General features: G+C 35.7%; 2 protein-coding genes across 4 annotated transcripts in view; one reads left to right on the top strand and one right to left on the bottom strand.

Moving 5' to 3' along the window:
* Positions 1-13,032, top strand: part of LOC7480747 (ubiquitin-like domain-containing CTD phosphatase) — a 63,518-nt gene extending 50,486 nt beyond the window's left edge. The window contains exon 7 of the mRNA XM_052450987.1: positions 12,784-13,032. The gene's annotated coding sequence lies outside the window, so the exon portion shown is untranslated. The remainder of the gene's footprint in view (positions 1-12,783) is intronic.
* Positions 1-22,346, bottom strand: part of LOC127905040 (uncharacterized) — a 93,913-nt gene that overhangs the window by 7,552 nt on the left and 64,015 nt on the right. The window lies entirely within an intron of this gene.

Consider the following 22,346-nt stretch of genomic DNA (forward strand, 5'->3'; position numbering starts at 1 on the left):
TCTGCCTGAAGCAATTGGGATCATACTGAATCTTACTACTATAAACTTGTTTGGTTGTAATATTACTGAGTTGCCTGGATCCTTTGGGAGGCTGGAAAACCTTGTGATGTTGAGATTGGATGAGTGTAAAAAGCTCCACAAACTTCCAGTTTCGATAGGAAAGTTGAAGTCTTTATGCCACTTGCTAATGGAGAAGACTGCTGTTACAGTATTATCTGAAAATTTTGGAAATCTCTCTAGCTTAGTGATATTGAAAATGCAAATCTCTCTAGACTGCGTTGAAGTATTGCCTCAGCTATAAAGTAATACTTCAACGCACCATGAAAAAATAGATTTGAAGATTAGGGGTAACGCCATTAAACATGATATCATTTCAATAGAGTCAAAGATTCTATATAATGCATGTGAAAAGAAGCTGCCATTAAAGATTCTGCTACTTGTATTTTACCATGAAATATCATTGGTAACACATATTTTGAGACCAATTGATCTGTTTTTCAATTAAAACATAATAATAATAATAATAATAATAATAATAAAATCCAGTTAACGTAAAAATCTCATTAAATCCTGATTGCTTAAGAGCTTACTTCATCAAATAATTTGCTCATGAATTACTGGTTTTTAGGAGCTGAGCACCTTTTACCTTATTATAATTAAAGTAAAATTTCAACATTTTCATAGATTATTTTTTATATTTGTAAAGTGTTTTGCCTGTATTTGTTATATTCTTTAATTATAACATGGTTAGTTTGAGCAATATAAAACAAAAAGTGGCATGATAAACAAATGGAATATATATGAAAGCTCAGCTTTTGGATGAGAAGTGAAGTCGCAACAACTATTAACAAGTAAAGAGTAACGAATGCTTGTCAACTCCTTGTGACTGCAAGGATCTAAAAAACTTAGTTGAGTGTTTACAAAAATATTTTACGTATCCATCTATGTGTCTGGATCAAATGTATAAAATGAGTATGGTACATATCTCAATTACTCGTCTTAAAAAATAAATTTTTCTCCCAATAGAAAGCAATCTAAGAGCACCTAAAGCCTTTAAACTTTCTTGGACAAACATTGACCAAATAGTTTTCTCCACCAGATTCTGCATATATATATATATATATATCAAAACAACTCGTAGATGTATATCGAAAAACTTATGCATGTATCTAATTAAACAACCCAATAAAAATACAGGCAAGAATAGAAATGGTACAAATTGTTTTTTTTTTAATGAGTATTTTTTAAAAAACATATTTGTAATTATTGTAAAAAAAAATAATAAGATTTTTATAATTTTTTGTAACTATTGAATCAAAGCTAATCCCAAAAGTTAAATCTAATATATAAACCTGGTTAGTTTTTAATTTTATTTTACATGTTAAATATTTAATATGATTTGAAGATTTGAAGAATTTATATTTTTATTTTAGTGTAAGTAGTCAATTGCACAAAAACAAATCAAAATAAATCTACTTGCAATCACTTTTCAGTACACTCAAAGACTCTATCACTTCTTTGATTGTTGTATTTTAGCTATATATGGCCTTATGAAGACATGTAAGTACTGCTTGTTCTTAATAGATAGGTCACCTGTATTGTATTCTTGGGGGTATAATGATCTTGATTTGATTGGGAAACCAAGCCTTCATAAAAATAAAAATAAAAAAACCAGAAGAATCAAACAATACAATTATGATCATGAGTCAATCCTAAAGGGTGTAGCTCAATTAATCAGGTCTTGGATTTGTTCCTTAGTAATTACCAGTTTGAGTTCCACAAACCTCAGGGTCACTGGAGGCTTACATGGTCGTTAACTTCAAGGCCCGTGAGATTAGTTGAGGTACGCGCAAGCTAACCCGGACACCCACGCTAATAAATAAAAAATTATGAACATAATTCATTAATACTAATTAAATTAAATTAAATTCACATTGATGTAAAAAAATACAAACATATATCTAGCCTCAAGATTTTAAGTGTTTTAATCCTTGTAATAAAGCACAACCCTGATCATGTCATTAGCTTCATCTCTCTCCATGAAGAAGACAACCCTGTCTTCGGGAGCAAGGCCTTTCTGCTCTACAAAACGATGCCAAGAAGAGCGTAGAAGAACGGGTTTTGGGTAAGCTCCAGTCAGACGGGTTGACAAACAAAACCTCCATGCATTATCAGTAGCATCGGCTGCTTCAAAATTCATCATATGGGCTCCTTCAGGAATTGGAAAAGCCTCAAGGGCATGGGTTGTAACTGAAAGAGCATTGCTTATATGGGTTGGTTTTAGTTTCTTCGTGAAGAGATGTACTTGTTCCATTCCTTTTCAGGAGATAAAGAGTTTCTATGAAGAGAGAAGGCTATTGTGGGAGCAGAGATTAGCTATACTACCTTAATTCTTATAACTTGGAAAGACAATGTATGAAGAATGGGTTCGCGCACAAACACAAGTGGGCATGAATGGTTAAATAAGCAACTTTATATATATATATATATATATATATATATATATATATATATATATATATATATATATATATTTTCAAGATTGCGTGAATGGTTTATCCAGCATGAGAATGGCCACTTAACTGGGACCCTTGTTAATGGAACTTTTTCTCATTCTCTTCTCTTTTTCTTTTTTGTTTGTTTCTTAGGAGCCTTTTTATGTGTGGGGGTGTAGTTTGTGATTTAAAAAAAATTGTATATTTACCAATCTGCATTTGATATTCAGCCGGATTTTTTAGGCTTATTTGACCTCGTATAAACTGTAATCTCTCTCTCTCTCTTAATTTTAATCGTGGTTTATTGTATTTTCGAGTCTTGATGACTTGAAAATCTTGACCGGAAGAAGTATACGGGAAAATGGTGCCCGTGTTGATACGATGATGTTTTGGAAATGAATACGGTTGATTCTTGTTTAAAGAATTTTTTATTTAAAAATATATTAAAATAATATATATTATTTTATTTTTAAAAATTTATTTTGTTCTAGCACTTTAAAATAATTTAAAAATATAAAAAAATAATTCAAAATAAAAAATTCAAAAGTTTATAAAATAGTTTTTGCTCCGTTGCCCAACACACACGAAAACATTTTCTTTCCACGAAAATGAAAAACGAAAAAAAAAGAGAGAAGGAAATTAAGAAAGCATCAGCATGTAACATCATTGGTGATTAAACAAACACAGAGAAAGAAAACTGGACAAGCTTCCTTACAAGAAGTATTCTTTTGTATGCTCTGCAAGAAATGGGATCGGAGACAGGCTCTATCCCACACACACTAAGGTAATCAACTACTGTTGCGGAACAGGAAAATTTACAAAAATGGGATTTTTGTAGCTGATGGTGTTTTTTTCCCGCCATCACAGTATAGGTGAAGATGGGATATATAGAGATGGTGAAGATGGGATTTGAGAAAAAAAAATGAGTTTAACCAATCATTAGACTGTAATTATTCCTAATAAATTTGGAATTTTTATTATCTTTATCTCAGTCATTATTAATAATAAACAGATGGTATGCGATCATTATGGTTAAAAGGTTAAACAAAAAGATGAGAATTTAGGAATATACCTATAAAAATTGTAATTTAACCCTAATTTAATGTAAACACAAAACCTGACGATATAAAATTAAATTAAATTATTTAAAAAATCTTTTGAAGGGAAACCAACTTAAAAATCGTTATACTGTCAGGATATTTCCAAATTACATGCCTAACATGGGGTCGAACCCACAAGCAACAGAGGGCCGGGGAGAACTTTTTAAATGATTATTGCCTGCTTGTATATTTTCTGTGCCTGTGTCTCTGTTTCCGTGCAAAGCCTTTTGGCAAGTTTCATAGAGTTCATTATAACCTGTATTCTCCTGAACACTCAGTCAACAAGAGAGATTTTTCCAAAAGGAGGTTGCTAAATTTCTTTCTTTCTTTATTATCATTTAATATTGCAAACTTGTGGAACATGTGCTAAAAGGGAAGACTTTAGTTGATGAGGAATGCTAAGATTAAAAACCACTTCGGGAAAAGTGCATAGAATTGTATAGTTATCATTACAGTCGCTGACTTGGCCAAAATAATTACATGAGGGAGTTGAGTAGTGGCCGACGCCGACTATAATATTGATGTCTTTTTCATCGGGTCTACTATAATTTTCTTCAGAAGAAAACAGACACTTACTTAGTGCATTATATTTCGGTAAAGAAGTACATGTGGATTTATACTTTTTTCTAGAGAAACGATCCCGGTTCAATAGCTTTTAGAAGACATGGATGGTAAGTACTTGGATAAAAAAGAAAGCATGAGCAAGAATTCCAGAGTGTAATTTCATGTGCAAGAATTCGTAGGTTCAATCACTTGTTTTGTGATCTACTGTGCAGACAAAGCGTTCCCTTCATCGCAGGCTGGCTAAAAGTCAAAAAGAAGAAAAACAAGATGATGAAAATGATGTGCAACATGAGTGGAATCATACACCAATCAGACAATATATACAATAGTATTCAAACAATGATAACAACTGAGGAGTCCATGGAAAAACTATGGATTTATTTTCTGTTTCTAGTTTTAGCTTTCAAACAAAGAAAAGTGGTTTTGATTTATTTATTTTTATAATATTACTCTTTTTTCCATTCATTTCTCTCAAGACTTGCATGTTATAAATCTTAGCGATCAAAACTAACTTGAATGATTTAAGATTGAAACTTCGAACAATAAATCTAAAACAAATCCACTTATCTAAGAAGTTAAATCGATCTCTAATTAATGGTATAAGAACACTATTTTTTTTTTTTTATCTGGAAATCTTACTCTTTACTAAGGCTAGAGAATAATCATTATACTGCATGGACTGATTATGAACAAATAACCAGATACATTAAAAGGGAAAAAAAAACAAATTAATGGGATTCAGGCACTTGTGAACAAAGAACACAAATGGGATCAAGTTGTAAAAAAGAGAGCCTGTCTTTGGTCTTTAGTTTCCCAAAACCACAAGCCAAAGGACGAATGCATATCTCAGTAAGGACCATTGTTCCCAAACCACCCTTGCCCAAAGAACATCAGTTTTATGTCTTAAGAATTCATGAGCATTGACTGTGAAATTACCCTCGGCTGAAGCCCAACATTGCAGCAGAGTTTCTACTTGTAAATGCCCTCCACATTCGCAAAGAAGATAATCTCGAAGTGACAAGAGAGACTTCCAAAGCGGTGAAGAAGTATTCTGAACAGCAACCTCCCAAATGGTCTGATTAGGAATATAATAATGGTGAACCCATTGAATCCAGAGCGAGTCAATTTTGCTGTGGACATTCCAGAGAAGCTTGGCTTGGAAACTCCTATTCCTTGCTGAAATGTGAAACAAGCCCAACCCTCCAGATTTAGGCAAGCAAACCGATTTCCAAGCAACCGGAGCACCTTTAAAGGATACTCCCAGTCCACAGGAAATTCCTGCAAAGACATGTAATCTGATGAATAACCAATGAAGGCAGGGGAAAGATGTTAAGCCAGAATTGCACCATCGCAGATTCGAGCTTGTGCAGCAGGGGAGAGAATTGACTTGCCAGCAATCTATGAGGACTACGAGGGACACCAAGATACCGAAATGGAAAACACACTGCGGAAAAACCTGTTTCTTGCAATATTGCCAATTTGGAGCTCTCATCAACTCCATCGAAGAAAATGGATGACTTCTCGGCATTGATCAGGAGACCTGATGTCCTGCCAAAGAGTAAGAGTTGCTGCTGGAGAACATTGACTGAGGGTCTATCTCCTCGACAGAGAAGGAGCACATCATCAGCACAAGCTAGATGCTGAATACCAAGAGAACCACACTTTGGGTGAAACCGAAAATCAGGGTGATGGGAGGCTAAATTCGGCATCCTAGAAAAATACTCCGTGCACACAATAAACAAGTATGGCGATAACAGATCTCCTTGTCTTACACCACTTTTGGCGGGAAAGAAACCATACAGATCTCCATTTACAGCCACCGAAAAAGAAGCAGTTTCAACACACCTCATAATCAGCTGAACAAACCGAGCAGGAAAATTAAGCAAAAGAAGAAGCTGCCGGAGGAAAGGCCATTGAACAGAGTCAAAAGCCTTCCTGAAGTCAATCTTAATGAGACATCGAGGAGATGCTCTCTTGCGATTGTAATGCCTGATCAGTAGCTCTTGGACTAAGTAAACATTATCAGTCATAGATCTGCCACTAAGGAAAGCATTCTGAGCAGGGCTAATAATGTCATGAATAGCTAGCGCCAATCTACCTGCTAATATCTTTGAAATGACTTTATAAATAACATTACAACAGGAAATTGGCCTAAAGTCGCTTGGAGTTGAAATATTCTCAGATTTCGGCACTAGAGAGATAATGGAATGGTTTACCTGCTTCAGAAGTTCTCCAGAGAAGAAGTCTTGAATAGCAGAACAGTAATCACCACCAATGATACCCCATGATTTTTTTAAAAAGAGGGATGGGAAGCTATTAGGCCCAGGAGCTTTATCATTCCCAATACTGAATAAGGAGCTTTTGATGTCATCTTTAGTAACTGGGGCAAGGAGAAGGGAGTGAGCTGACTCTCCAAGGCAGCGCCAACTTTGAACAACAGATACATCCACAGGAATAATAGATTTTGAGGAGCCAAGAAGGTGCTGGTAGTATCTGACAGATTCCCCCCCTACTTCATCCATGGAGGAGGAGAGCAAACCATTACTGCAAACAATTGCTGGGGTAAAATTTCGTCGCTGTTAATCTGCCGCATCATAGCATGGAAAAACTTGGAACCTTTATCACACTCCTTCAGGTATGCGGATTTCAGCTTTTGGCCATAAAACATCTTCTCCAAAGACTTCAAGTTGACAAGGCTTAGCCGAAGATGCTTATCCTGCATTAACAGCTGAGGATTGTCACGATCATCATGAAGGAGAGATTGATGCTGATGAAGTTCAGATTCAGCTCTTATAACCCGCGCTGAGATGTGACTAAAATGAAGATTATTAAGTTGCTTTAGAGGTAGCTTCAAAAGTTTAAGCCTCCGGCATACAGTGTACATGGGAGAGCCTGTAACATTGGACTGCCAATGATTGGCAATCAGATCCAGGAAACCATCATGCGCCGTCCACATGATGAAGAATTTAAATGATCTTCTTCTCGTTGTCAGCCTTGGACCAGTGACAACAGCAGCTGGGGAGTGGTCAGAAAAAGCACCTGGAGTAGAGAAATGTACACTCGTTTTGGAATGAAGTTCAGATAAAAAATTGTTAGCCATGACCCTATCTATTTTAGTCCAAACAGTGCCATTCGACCAGGAAAAGTGGCTGCCAGAATAGTTAAGGTTAGCTAGGTCAAGATCATAGCAACACTCACGGAAATCACTGACCTCATATGTAGTAACTGGTTCACCATTACATTTATCATGCTGAGAGAGGATAGAATTAAAATCACCCATGATAATCCAAGGCTGAACAGGGGCCCACTGTCTCAGATTATCCCATAGATGTCTTCTGGCAGTAATGGTATTAAAACCATAGACAAAAGTTGCAAAAAAAGGGAGCTGGCTAACTAGGCAACGGATGGATAAATGCAGACCTTTGTTCAGAGACATCCGAAAGCTCAACTTCAACAGTGGCGGGGTTCCAGAACACAACAATTCTGGCAATTCTTGCAACATCAACATTGGATAGGAACTTCCATTTTTTCAGTTGGAACCTGTGCATATAATGAAGCTTGGCAACACAAGTTTAGTTTCCAAATCAAAATCATTCTTCCGCATGAGGGTAGAGACTGTTGTTTCAGAGGACTTGACATTCCAGCAGTAGATGATCATCAACAAGCGGGAGAGGTAGGAGGCCTCCTACCGCTTCCACCTAACTTCCTAGTACTTCTCCTTGTTGCCACAACTGAAGGAGCTGCAATCTGAATGATCTTATCACAGACCTTCTCCCCGTTCCTGAAAATGAAACCAGCAGATGTTCCTTCACAAGCCTTCTCCCCAGTCCTGATCAATCCAGTGGATATTCCTTCCCCTCCTCCACTACTGGTAGTCAGACCATTAGAAGTTTCATCACAGGCTCCCCGCAGTCTAACATCCAGTGGGCATGCTACACTCTGAGGAACATCAGTCATAGTTGTTTCCCTGGGCCTGGAAAACTTACAGTTAGGCTTCTTCCCCTTTACCACTTCCCAGCCATCAGTGACAGCTTCAGCCTCTGCTTGCATTGGATCAAGAGTCTGCTGATCAGACTGATGGTTCCCATTGTTTCCCACAACAATGTTTGTCATGGAATTTATACCCCGGCTCCTGAGCTCATTATCTGAAATACCTTGATGTCCCTGATTGCTTGGCCTGCTCTTTGAAGAACAAGCAGCAGTAGTGTGACTGAGAACTTTACAATGCTTACAAAATTTCGACAGGGTTTCATACACAACTGGTTGCGTCAGAATAGCACCATTGGGCAGCAGGACTTGAATAGAGTAAGGCAAATCATCCATCAAATTCAATTCAACAAGCACTCTGGCATAGGAAAGTCTGGACATGGAAGAGGTTAATTTATCACTTTGTAAAGGTTTCCCAAGCACACTAGCAATCTTTGAAAGGCATCTAGGAGACCAGCATCTCAAGGAAAGGTTAGGGAATTTAACCCAAACTGGAAACTCTAGTCATCTCCTCAGAAGAGAAATAAAAAAATTCGGGCATTGGCCTCAACAATAATGGCCTGCCATACACCAAATAGGGACCTCCACATAGAACAGCCATTTTGTCTTCAATATTAGTGAATTTATAAATTAACCATCCTGAATCATGAATAGTCAATGTAGCATTACAACGTCAAGTGCTAGTAATAATAGTATTCAAGGCTTTAAATCCTGGAAATTTCCCAGCAACATACCCAACAATACAAGTTTGCCAAACATCACAGTGGACATCCAAATCCTCTTCCAACAGAGAACAATTCTTTCAACTACTAATGCCAGAAAAATGAGTTAACTTGGAAAAATTTTCTGTATACGGTTATTTGAGAACAAGTCCCTCCATTTGCCTACAACAGTTTCAGATGGTTGAGGAATACCTGGGTTCTGGGGATCAGCTTGCTCAGAAAGTGCTCCACAGCTGCCCGTGGTATTATCGCCAGCAGCGCTGGAAGTGTGCATAGGCAGAGTAGCAGGTGCAGGAGAGATGGGTGAACCTCCATTAAGCGCATCTACTGAAAGAGCTGCGTTGGCTGTAGATGTTGTGTCCTGTCTGACTCCATCAGCGCTGACAGGTGGCAGGTGCTTAGCAGAAGGCGGGGAGGGAGAGTTAGACGGCCCCTCACAGTCATCCTCCGAAATAGTGAAATCCAGCTGCTCCTCTTCCTGATCCTCTTTGTCAGAGCAATCTTCAGCACAGACCCTCTCCTGAGACGGAGACCCATATGCCTCAGCTCCACCGGAGAGGGTTTAGGATAGAGGTCAGATCTGTGTTAGCAATGTGTGGAACAGGAGGAGGTTGTGCACCAAAAGGGGGTTGTAGGGCTAATACCGAGGTATTTTCTTGATTACTGTGGGCTGTAACAGGATCATGCAAGTGGTCCAGTCTACGTGGAACAGTAGCCGCAGATCTCCTTTTGTTTCTAGTCATTTGAAAAAGAAGATAAGGCGGGAGAGAAAAGGGGGATGAGGCGGGACAAAGAAACGATAGAAACGGAGAAGAAAGATCAAGCAAACAGAGATGAAAATCAAGTCCAGCAGTCCGCCATCAAACACGAGGGATTCAGCTTCAACAGGAAGGAGAGCCTCTCTCTCATGATTCTCTCACTAGACTTCGAATGTTATTACTCTTTTAATTTTAATCTCATTTGAAATGGATACTAAATACCACCACAGAACTGTTGAAGATGATATAATAGTGAATCAAATGGACTCTCCAGAGATTGTTGATGATTTTGAACTTGGGCAAGATGAAGCGGTTGACATTGAAGATGATGAAGCCAATAAGCAGAAACTGAGGAGGCGCATTGATCAATACGAGGTCAGCTTTAAAACATTCGTGGTTAATTAATTAAGTGAATTGTATCTTGTGAGTTCCACGGGAATATAATATATCTAAATGTTTCTTGTCAAAATTATGTTGTTGGTTTTTAAGAACTAAAAATTGATTTCAAGTTCTCTTTAAATTGATGATTTTAAGTGTCTGTTGAAGTTTTATGGAACCTATTCCATAACACAACCACCCTCTCGTTAGTCTGTGGCTGCAAAATTTGAGATTTAACCAATATCTTGATTGCAGGTGTTTTGGTCGCTAGACAATGAAGTCAAAATATCTTTGGCTTTGTACATTAATCTCTTGACATTCAGTTTTTGAAAGAGGATGAGAAATAAGGAATTTAATGGAGTGGAAGGTCAAAATGTCACAAAGTGGTATATGTATATGTGCATGTGTCTGATAATTGGAGTGCATGAGTGGTGTATTTAGTAGCCAAGCTGCTGTTTCCTCTATATTTTCCACCATTTGTTTCTTTGCACAGAAGATTATAAAAAGTGCCTATTATGTACCTAATCATAAACAAGGACGCATGGGTTTTATCTACTAACTACGGCATGACACTTCTAAACTGACATTAATTTGAATGCACGCTTTGATACTTCATTTTTCTGCACAAAGCTTATGAGCAATGTCCATCTTTGTTGTGTTTTGATCTGTAGATTGAACTTAAAAATCCAAGTCGTCCAGGGAAGAAACTGTTTGTTCTGGACATTGACTATACCCTGTTTGATCACCGATCCACAGCAGAGACTCCACTTGAACTCATGCGACCATGTAAGTAGCTAGGTTGAAGGAATTTTCTGTAACAGTTAATTTCTATTAATGGTGTCATCTGGTGCAGATCTTCATGCTTTTCTCACTGCTGTTTATGCAGAATATGACATGATGATATAGTCTGCAACCAGGTCAGATCCTCAATTTACTTTGATTTTTTCTCTTTCTTTGTGCCGGCTTTCTGCTTTTCCTCCACTTCCCAAGCCTGGTAAATGAAGTGATGTAGAAACAGTTGTAAACACATGAACAAAACACTAAAGGGAACCAATTCTGTGAAAAACTCAATTTATTTGATCAATCAATGTTCACAACACGACTAGCATATTTTTTAGCACCAACCAAATAGAAATAGGAAAAGTAGATCCTAATAGCATTAGAAATTAAAACATCCCTATAAAAATAGGAAAACCTACTAAATAAGAACTCAGGATTCCTGCTTTACTACTAAATTGTAAATATTAATATTCCTAAATAATACTAAAAATTAAAATGACTAACACAATATAAAATTCCAAAAGAGTTAAATACTAACTGTACCTCTTTTCTATAGCATGAAGTGGGTTGAATTGAAGATGGGACAGTTGGGGGTCCTCGACAATCCTAACTACAAAATCACAGCTCTTTTAGACCACTCGGCAATGATTACAGTTCAGTCAGACTCTTGTGGGATCTTCGAATACAAGCCACTTGGGTTGATTTGAGGTGCAATTTTAAGACACGTGTGTATAATTTTTCATCGTTTATATGTGTTACCCAAATAACAGTGACATACTGAATTGCACCATGTTTTAATATTTTTCAAATACCGTGGAGAAAATGGAACCATTTTGTTTCTTGCATGAAGTCCAATTGTCAAGCACCACAAGTTGACATACTGTTTTCTTTTTGGTTCAGTTTTACAGTTCAAAAAACACTATAATGTTTGACGATCTGCGTAGAAATTTCATGATGAACCTGCAAAATGGTTTGGTAATCAAGCCATTCCGAAAGGCTCATGCAAACCGAGATAATGATCAGGAGCTAGTGAAGCTCACACATTACTTGCTCGCCATTGCAGATCTCGACGACTTAAGTGTCCTGGATCATAAAATGTGGGAGTTCTTTGCTGAGGAACTGAGTGATGTACCTGAGTGACGTTAATGAATTTTGAAACCTTAAAGTTTGCTGCTTATGTCTTCCTTTTGAGGTAGGTAGTTTATGCTCTTTTGTTTTCAGTTATCGTCTCTGTCAAACCTCACTTGTTATTGTTGCCACAACATTATCTCTAACATTGACCGAAATTCATCAGGAAAAGGGTGGGGGTGGGGGGTTGGGTTGGCGATATTGAACCTTAGTAAAAATGTAGATATCTACTACAGCTTCTTATCTCATTAGGGGAATTCCAAATATGATGGAAAATTTATGGCTAACTATTAATGATAATCATACATAAATTGTTACCTAAGTTTCTCATTGCAGATCTATGGAAATCATATGAAAGAGATCAAGGAGTTTTTAAAACCGTTCAGTGCTATAAATGATTTAATTACTATAGAAATGGTGTTAAGAAATTTTGTGTTGTCATCATGGTGGAGCATATTGACGTTATTATTACACTAATAATGGCAACAATGATGGTGGTTTGTGCTATGCAAACATTGATGAGGTGAATGCCATCCAACCATGGAGATGATGGACACTGTTTGATTCCTTAAAGTGTCGCGATTTGCATGATTTGTTGTTTTCGTACCTTATCAAGGGAATGTTATTGGGTCATGTTTTCGTAACTTAAAACATGGAAGTGATAGTTCTAGCTAGATGGCTGATGTTACGATAGTTCAGCGTGAAGTAATATTGGCCCTTTTGGTACCTTATCAAGCGAATGTTATTGGGTCATTTGGCAACATTATAAAAAATATTGTGCATAAAAATCTGAAAAAGTGCTTACTGGAATTTAAAATTATGAACTACTGTTTTATACCCTTGTAATTTCTAATGAGATCTTCCATTTCAGGGATGCCAAGGTTGGATTCGGATATAGAGCAAAAGTCCAGCCTTTTTGTGCTCCTTTCTTTGTTCTATAAATCACAAGAATTGAACAGTCTTGGAGGATGCAGGGGAATGGTTTCAGATGAAATTTTAGAATTCCATGCCTTGTTCTATCCCAACTCTCAAAGTAGCTCTATAACTTCCTTTCTATTAGATTGGTACATCAGTCAAGTGTAGTGCTGCAAAACACATACAAACGACAATTTGATTTGAGTTCTCAACTTGTATGCTAATGGCAATTTCTAATGCTCAGATCCTGTGAAACTTGTATGGAGGTTAGTAATTGAGTAGTTCTTGTGGGATGGAAACGTTAGTAGAGATAATTGTGCATGTGTTTTTGTCTGGTGGGTTAGTGCAAAAGAGCTGCCAGATTTACAGAGTTAGAGGGCCTACAGTGTTTTATAGGTTTTTTGAATTATGTATTTCTTTTTTTTTCATCTTCCTTGATAGGAAAAAAGAAAAAAAAAAAAAGAAACAGCTAAGATACATCAGAGTTTGCAATCACTAGGATCTTCCCGTGTAATACAGTTATCACCCTTAAACCTGGCCTAGAAGGCCATCGCATGAGCAGCTCTATTGTTAGCTCGACGAACATGATTAAGTACTGATGCAACTTTCAAAAAAAACTATATAATCAGTTGGTGATACGGTCGGTATATACTGACGGATGTATTCTATTAGTATATATCAACTATATCACCTATAGGTATTTTTTACCGGTATATACTAACAGAATAGAAGACGGAATTATTTCTGTCGGTAAAAATTACAGACGAAAACATTCTGAGTAGGCTTGAATGGAAGAACCAATTTGGCCACCTTATTCTGAACATCAATGGAAGAATTAAAGTTGAACTTCACCATCCCTGCCAGCCAGATGGTTGTGTCCATTTTGGATGAGCAGGAAGGTTAGTCTGCATAAGATTGCCATATAAAACCGGTCTGCTGGGTTAAGCCTGTTTACTTGGAATCTAGTCTGTATTAGGTTTTATGTTAAACCATGAATTAGTTAAATTTAGTCAACTTAACTAGTTAATATATAACATGATTGGTCCGGTTAAAACTTGAATGAGATTTGATTTGATTATTATTTTTATGATATATTTTTTTGTTTTTTGAAATGATGTTTAGATTGAATTGGGTTGATGCAATTAACTTATGATTCAAATTTTGGGTTTATGCAAAATAATTAATATCTTTTTATGAATTGAATTTTTAGTAAAATCTTTTACTTATTTTAAAAAAAAGAGTTATATGAAAGACGGAAAAAAAAGATTTAGTATTTTATAATTCATTAATTTAATGCGCAACCATTTACTTTGAACTATAATTTTTTTTTCAAATTTAATTTTATCTCAACAAATTGTTCATATAAAAACACGAAGCATCAAATCACTGCCTCTCAACAAATTTAATTTTATACGCCGCGGGCATTACCACCAGTTTTGAACTTTCAGGATATGTTCACATCTCCACCATGACGAGGAAGTATAGCCGTCAAGCTCAATTCATGAATCGACTCGGAAAAGGGCTCGACACTTTAATTAAGATACCAGTCAACTTTTGAATTATCGAGTTTATATGAGTTAATTGTTTTCAGTAAAACAATATTGTTTCAATTGAATTGGGTCAATCAGATTATTGCCAATAAAATTTTATCAATTTAATGTTTGATCTGATTCAATTCAAATCAGGTTTTAAGCTTTAAAATTTTGAACTCAATCTTATAAATTGAGTCAAGTTTAATAAATACTGTTATATCATTATCATCCAAAAACAATAAAAAAAATGTTTTGAAAATGTATTTAGGATGAACATATATATTTTGATATATTTTAATATATTAATGTCAAAATCATAAATTTTATATATTTTTTATTGTTTTAAAACTTGGACTGGTTCGATAGGTTGACTTAGCATCTGACCAACCCGAAGCCTAAACTAGTCTAGGTTGAAGAGAAAATAGAAAAACACTACAAGAATTCACAGTTTTACCAACGGACCCATTATGTCAGCGTGAGATAGACACTTTGTTGGTAAATTTTTTACCGACTAAATCCCCGACAGAAAGAGTTCGTCGGAATAGCTTTCGCCCGTAATTCCACATTCTATCGGGAAAAAAATAAATACCGAGGGTTTTACGGATGGAAAAATGCGTGCCAAAAAAATAATTCCCGTTGGACATATACTGACGGATATATTCCGTCGGTGATTGTGGCATACATAGTAAATATTTTTCAACTCTATGTGCAATATCGACGGACTATATCCGTTTGTATACACGTCGATAATTGTGGCATTTCAAGTAAATATTTTGTAACTCTCGGTAAAATACCGATGGAATGTTTCCGTCTGTATACGCGTCGGTAATTGTGGTATTTTCAGTAAATATTTTGCAACTCTCGTAAAAATACCGATGTATTTGTTCCATCTGTGAAGATGTCGGTGATTGTGGCATTTCCTGTAAATATTTTGCAACTCTCGGTAAAATACCAACAAAATGATTTCGTTTATAAATCCGTCGGTGATGTGTATTAAATTTCTTTTTTAGAATAAACAATATAAAATAATATAAATTAATAGTAAAAAAACTAATTATGTGAATAATATTATATTATACATACAAAATATAAAAATAAAGTTAAATAATATTCATTACAAATTTAATATGTTTCAAAAATTTTCATTAAACTAGAACAATGGTGGAGTTGGAGGAGGACGAGACTGGTTGTTCCCGGGACCATACAGCCAAAAAGAATACCCACATGGATCACCCCTCTATGATGTAATGTTCATGACCGTTTGGTGGAATTCTTTATAATTCGCTGAGAGTTGCTTGTATTTTCCAGTGAGTCGAGCCGTGTGTTCCTACAAGGCCACGCACTCCTTAGATTGGGTGCTTGCTACTGATTGGGAGCTCCCAACGGTTGAGATACTATGGGCTGCCTGCAAGTTCTTGGTCGTAATGTTGGAGAGCTTGTACATCCGATTTTTATCGGGTCCACCAGATAATCCTACCTCTATTCACAAATCCGGATCGAAATCCAGATGGGTTGAAGGATCGTCCCCATATCTCTCCCTCAACCTGCTATTATAGGTCTCCTGAAAATGAAAAAGAAATCATCATATTCAATTCAAGAAAAATAATACTTACAAAATAAAATGGTTGAACGACACAAAGTGTTGAGCGAGGTTGTCAATAAACTATTGCATCCCTTTTTAGCGGTCATCACTCCGCACATGCGTCTCTACAAACAGCTCCATTGGGCTCGGCTCATGTCTAAGAGACGTAGCCTGTAAGAAAAAAAATTAATTAATGATATATTTCATTTAAATTAATCTTAGCATCCATTTTGCATGTGCAGCAAACGGAACGGAGTCGAGCCATGAATTTATCGGTTCCGGTTGCCGGCACCGGACTGTGAGCATCGTGTAAACCGCTCAGACATCACGTGCTCAATATATTGCAGCCATATATCCTCTAGGATGTATGATGGTTTGAAATCCCTTCAAACTGCCACGTCATTCCAGTCTTGGAGACCATTATCTCTAGCGTATTTTTTGGCTATTTATGTGCGTCATACTAAAAATCACGCAACCTACTTCCATAGTGACAAATTAGATTTAAAAACATAAATTTTTTATTAAAAAAATTGTATTGTTTTTTATGTTACCTGGTTGCCGCTTGATTTTCTCACACCCTCCTCACAGCATTGTCATGCGCGTTGTCCCACTCGAATTTGTGCTGTGTATAAATAATTTATTGAAAATAAAAATAATAATTTATTTACAATTGTAATGATAAATTATTAAAAATAAGCTAGAAATTAGAAATTAACACCAACCTGAAATCTTTGAAACCATGCATCGATATAAGGTCTCCATTCAGGATGTCGTCTGGAAACCTGACTCCATTGAAATAATAGAATCTCCATCGATGATTAACGTCAATGATATTGCTCAGGCATCCTCAATGTTTGTAAACTTGAAAATAAATTAAATTAATGAAATATTGATTAGTTGTTCATAAATTATGTTATAATTAAAAAAAAACTAAAACCGAAACAAACTTACATTGAAAGGGCATCCTTCCAATTTGCCTCATACTTGTGGGTGAATTGATTCCGCTATGAAGACACACCACCTCTATGCTGTGAAATTGCGCTAGAAGAGGCAGCATTGCAAGTCAGCGCAAGTGCCTCTTCTTGATTGGTACCTAAGGACATGTCATCCTCACTGCTAGAAGAACTAGTTGCGACCATATGTGAGCAACGAGCTGTTGATTTCATTCTACGCATCTACACAATTTTATACAAATAATTACATAATTAAATTCAATTATTAAAGAAAATTCGGCAGCACCTCCCCTATACTAGAGACTACCAAAAGTTTTCAAACCTGCAAATATTGACAATAGCCACAACCAATTGACCCTATGCAAAAATCTTATAAATAACCTAACATCTATACAAATAACAATTAAAATTAATGAAAATAATTAAACTCATATTATGCAATAATAGAGTAAAATTGAAATAAAACAACTAAATTTAATCCTAAATATTGAATTAACAATGAAAATAAATTCAAGAATAACAATTTAAATTCAACAAGATAATCAATTATTATGGCAATAAAAACAATAAAATAGACAACAAATTAAAAAAAATTCGATAGCATCTCCCCTTTACTAGAGACTATCCAAAGTTTTCAAACATGTGACAATAGCCATAACTAATTGATCCCATGCAAAAATCTTATATATAACCTGATATCTATACAAATAACAATTAAAATTAATGAAAATAATTAAACACATATTATGCACTAATAGAGTAAAATTGAGATAAAACAACTAAATTTAATCCTAAATATTGAATTAACAATGAAAATAAATTCAAGAATAACAATTTAAATTCAACAAGATAATCAATTATTATGGCAATAAAAAAAATAAAATAGGCAAAAAATTAAAAAACAAAAACTATAGACTTTAGGAATGAAAAATGCTTACCTTAAAAGTGTGTTTATTTCTAGAATTTATCTATATACAATACAAAAAAAAAAAAATGTTAATAAAACAGAGAAAAGATGAAAAAAAATAAAATCATTACCTACATTGAATCACAATACATACCTTTTAATTTATTGAAGATGAAAATAGAACCACAAATACAGATTAAAGGAAAGGAAAAAAAAAATAAAGAGATTTAGAGATTCTCAAGCTGAAGAAATGAAGAAGAGGAAAAATGAACTGAATGGGAGGTCACTGGGTTTTATAGCACAATTTTACTGACAAACTCACAGACGGTTATTGAAATAATATTACATTTAATTATTCCGTCAGTGAAATGTCAAAATTCCGTTGGTAAATTTTGAATTTCACACTAAATTTTTTTTAATTACCCTTCATAAATTTTTGAAGTCTGTCAATAAAAGCACGTTGTCAGAGATGCATTAATACCCACCCTTTGGAATTTGCGTTGTCTGTCAGTGAGTCTATCGGTAATTGTGTTTGCCAACAAACAAACATCGATGGATAGTATCCGTTTGCATACGCGTCGATGATTGTGGCATTTCAAGTAAATATTTTGCAACTCTTGGTAAATTACCGACATAATTTTTCTATTTGTGTACACGTTGGTGATTATGGCATTTCAAGTAAATATTTTGCAACTCTCGGTAAAATACCAACAGATTGGTTCCGTCTGTGATGACGTCGGAATTGTGGCATTTCCAGTAAATATTTTTTAACTCTGTAAAATACCGACCTATTAGAAATCCGTCGGTATGGACATCGGTGAGAGTGCACTGTGCATGAAAGATTTTGTTTGTGTTGCCTATTTTCCCTCTTGCAAACACTTAAATTACAAACTACCCCTACAAAATAATAACAACTGTTAACAATTATAAAATAAATATTTCGTGTTACAAAATATCATCCATAATATTACATTATAAAAAAAATGTTTTGCACGAAGTCGGCTTGATGATGATAGTTAGTCAGAATTTTATCCTTCTTGGTCGTCAATTGAATAGTCATTAGCTCCATCACAATCTTCAATATAGATATCATCATCATCATCTTCATCGATATTTGGTTGTCTGCTAGAGCTCAGAACACCATTCAACTCCTCTACGTCAACATCAACAAGACTATCATCTTCAACATGAAAATTTGAATTTTCTTCTAAGTCAATCAAAGAAGTAACTCGATATGGCTCAACCAACTCACTAACTTGAAAGACCTCACACACTTTTGTCTTCGTTCTCATCCTAAACAACCTTGACACGACCCTTGGGTTTCATTTTTAAAACAGATAACCAATCAACTCTTGATCGGTCCTTTCTTAAGGAAGGGGTGTATGTATAATAAACTTGTTGACATTGATTTGTGAAAACAAACACATTGTTTACGTTGCGGAGTCTAGCTTTTGAGTTGATTTCAAACAAACCATAATAAGGATCTACTATGATTCCTCTGTCAGTGGTGTCATACCACTAGCATTTGAATAAAAACACTCTATTCTGCTTTCTATGGTATTGCAATTCGACGACCTCTTCTAATTTACCATAATAGTTAACTTCAAACTCCTTACAAGTCGATTCCTTAACACAAACACCGTTGTTGTATGTCTTTCTTCCATTTCCATATTCTTCAATATGGAACACATATCCATTGACAAAATACCCGTTGTAGCACTTAACTTTTTTTTTCCAGGGCCCAGGCTTAGTGAAGACACTAACATAGCAACACTCCTTCCCATTTGATAAACCTTGTATAAAATTGTTCATCTTGTAATTGAAAGATTTGGGATTCGATCAGCTATGAGTTATTGGACAGTAAATATTGTTGATGCCTATAAGGTTATTCCAAATTATGGGAGTGTATGATATTACAATATATAAATAGTATATTCTTAACGAAGTTTAAATAGTATATATACTTACTGAATAAAAGGTCTCAGCTCATCACAGTTAAATAGAACATAATTGTGTGCTTGTCTAAACTCTATTTCAGACAAATATCTTCCGCTTATGGTATTTTTAGGTGTCGGTCGTCCAGAATTGGAGAATATTGACAAGTTACCACTTGAAGGCATTTCACTACCATCATCATGCCATGGAATGCGATTGATTCTCGTTCTCAAATGAGGTTCGAATAGTACGAGATAAATGTTGAGATCTCCTCAACAATATAGGCCTCACATATCGAAGCTTCAACATGCGCCTTGTTCTTAATTTTTTTTTAAATTGAACAAGTACCTGTATGGAATTAAACAAAAATTTTCAATTAAAAAAACAATAAAAAAACTTTTAATTATAAATTACATTGCAACTGTAATATCTAATCTCTCAAATGGATACATCCATCTATACTGGACCGGTCCTCCAACTTTTACCTTATACGGTAAATGTATGGGTAGATGCTTCATCAAGTCAAAAAATGATGGAGGGAATATCATCTCAAGTTTATATATTGTCTTGATGATATTCGTTTCAAGCCTTTCAATATAATCAACATTCAACTTGCTGGAGCATATATCTCTAAACAAATGATTGATCTCCATGAGTGCATCTCATATCTCATTTGGCAATAAATCACGAAAAGCTAATGGAATGAGTGTTTGCATAAATACGTGGCAGTCATGACTCTTCATTCCATATAATCTACATTCCTCTATATTAACTAGCCTTGATATGTTCGATGCATGTCCATCAGGAAAACTCAGACTCTTAAGCCATTTGTAGACTAATAGTTGTGCGTTTTTCTCTAACACGAAGCTTGCTCTGGGTTTTGCGACCTGTGACCCATCAACAACCAACTTTATATTTTTACGGTTATAAAATAATGCCAAATCCAATCTAGCCTTGATGTTGTCCATTTTCTTCCCTTTCACATCCATGATGGTTTTGAAAATATTCTCAAACACGTTCTTTTTTATATGCATGGCGTCAAGGTTATGGCGGAGGAGATTGGTCTTCCAATAAAAAAGCTACCAAAAAATACTTCACTTTACCCAATTGTATGTCAAACCAAAACCAGGAAACTTCTGCTTACCTGATTGGAAACCAAACACAATGTCACCGTACTCTGACACAGTATCATGCAATTCTTCACCAGAAAGACACAGGGGTGCAACATCCTTTTCAACTCTGCTAACAAAGAAATCCTTTTTGTTCTTTTCATACCTATGATTCATTGGCAAGAAACAACGATGATAGTAAAAAAAAGAAGCTTTACCTTTGTTTGTTAACGTGAATGCCTTGTTATTTTCCATGAAGTATGGAAATGCTAGTTTTCCATGCGTGCTCCAACCAAAAACCATTCCAGGAGCTGGGAAATCATTGATAGTCCACATCAATGCCGCTCTCATAACAAATTATGTTTCCTCATTATATCATAAGTCAAAGCTCCGAAGGACCACAACTGTGTCAACTAATCAATTAACGGTCGAAGACAAATATCTTTATTCCGGCCCGAACTGCTTGGACCTGGTATGATCATAGATAAAAACATGAACTTCAGCCTCATACACATCCCTGGTGGCATGTTATAAACCATCAGTATGACCGGCCAACAAGAATAAGGAGTAGTAAATGACCCAAATGGGTTGAATCCGTCTATATACAACCCAAGACGCACGTTCTTTGATTAATCTAAAAAGTGACAATGCACACTACTTAAATATTTCCATGCTTCATCGTCAGAAGGATGCGCCATCACTCCATCAACCGCATTATATGATTGGTACCATGTTATGTGCTCAATAGTCCTTGGTGACATGAATAACCTCTGCAATCTAGGTGTGATTAGGAAGTATCCAAACTTCTTATATGCCGTGAGAGTTTTTCCCTTGCCAGTTCTGGGTTTGTAATGGGAATGCCCAGGTGTCATGCACTCGGTCAACTCAACATTTTCAAGGTAGTATAACATGCAGAAGTTAGGGCACATGTCAATTTTCTGGTATCTTAAATTAAGGGGTTTCATCATGGACTTTGCAGCATATAAGTTCTCTTTCAGCCTATTCTCTTCAGGCAAAATTCTTCTCACCCATTCAATAATTTTGTCATAACTGGCCTCGCTCAACCCGTGATTTGACTTGATGGTGAACACCTGTGCTATAATTGATAATTTACTGTGGTTCATGCAGCCATCCCATAATGGTTTGCTAGAATCTTTCAACAGATCAAAAAACCTTGTTGCATCTGCATTAGGTTCTTTTTCTATGATTGGACATTAACTGACATTACCTTGATTCATTCTTATTGCATTCATAACCATATTCTTGTAAGGATTACTGTTGTCATTTGCAACTCCATGTACGTTGCTAGCACTAGAAGTTGACCTAACCACCCTTTCTCACATGCTCTCATTACAAACAAATAGTTCTCCGTGTGCATATCAACACAGGTAATCCTCCATAAACCCTTTGTGTAGAAGATGCATCATTACAACATCTTGATGCAAATACTTTTTATTTTGACACTTCCTGTATGGACACCTAATATCGCCTCCAGTAAAAT

The sequence above is a fragment of the Populus trichocarpa genome, chromosome 3 (genome assembly GCF_000002775.5).
Source record: "Populus trichocarpa isolate Nisqually-1 chromosome 3, P.trichocarpa_v4.1, whole genome shotgun sequence".
Taxonomy (NCBI): domain Eukaryota; kingdom Viridiplantae; phylum Streptophyta; class Magnoliopsida; order Malpighiales; family Salicaceae; genus Populus; species Populus trichocarpa.